This window comes from Hyposmocoma kahamanoa, unplaced genomic scaffold, assembly GCF_003589595.1.
Source record: "Hyposmocoma kahamanoa isolate Upper Pololo Valley unplaced genomic scaffold, ASM358959v1 102, whole genome shotgun sequence".
NCBI lineage: Eukaryota > Metazoa > Arthropoda > Insecta > Lepidoptera > Cosmopterigidae > Hyposmocoma > Hyposmocoma kahamanoa.
The window spans coordinates 6323671-6324753 of NW_020653337.1; positions in this window are offsets into that span (position 1 = coordinate 6323671).

The window sequence follows — 1083 nt, forward strand, 5'->3', positions numbered from 1 at the left end:
AGAACCAAGTTGAATGTGGGTTACACCACTATTGTGCTGATAGCCTCTCTATTTGAACTAAGGGGCACCACTATAGTCAGTTGAGCCTTTTTTATGTAATTTATGAAGTAATTATTGTAATTGAATTACATAATAATGGCACAATTCCATACATGACTAAGTAAAATCCTTTGATATTAGTGTTTTAACATAATAAACGACTAATATCATTATTTACTGTAGAAAACCTGATTACTGATATCATGTAGAGTTTACTGCATATTCAACAATTGTTGAGATAGATTTCAACAAAAAAATAAGTAGGTTGGCCTTTTTTCTGATACTGAATATGTATGTAACTTAATGTTTTAAAATTTTAGTTGTTACAATTATTAACCCGTCACGCATCCTAGAGACGACCTCTGTGGTCGAGTGGCTTGCACATCAGTTTTTATGGTGTCGCCATTTCTCAGGTCCCAGATGCGATCTCCGGTCGGCTCAATATAAAAAACTATATAGTCTCAGGGTCTGGGTATTCGTGGCACCGTTGCGTTGTTGTTGCCGATTTCCATATCGCAAGTTCTGTAGTTACTTCCTTTGGGATCAGTGCAACTTATGTGATGTTGTCTAATAAATTTATTTAGCGATTTTAGTGATTCACACTGTGTTTCTAACGCATAGATGTGTTTTCTACACCACTTTTGTAAAAGATAAAAAAATATATCGCTCCCCTCATGGAAGAATAGCATAAGTGAAGTAACGTCAAAAATGTTTATTGCTTCGTCGGATACAGAAAAATATAACCCACATTCTCTCCCAATTTTTGTAACTCTATCGACAATATTATTGGAGAGGATGCGAGTTATCCAATTCTAGTAACTCTTATCGACAGTATTAGTCGATAAAGTTGTAAGAATTGGGGAGGACGTGTGGTGACCGTCAGGATGGCTGGTCACCTGTGGCATCTGGCACTGAGTGTATATTCAAGAATTGCTACCTTTGATAGATTCTGAGAAATTTAAAAAATAATTGACAAACCATCCTGATATGAGAATGGCTCGTTAATTATTTTTTTTAGCAGCAATTATTTAGAAAAGGTAGCAA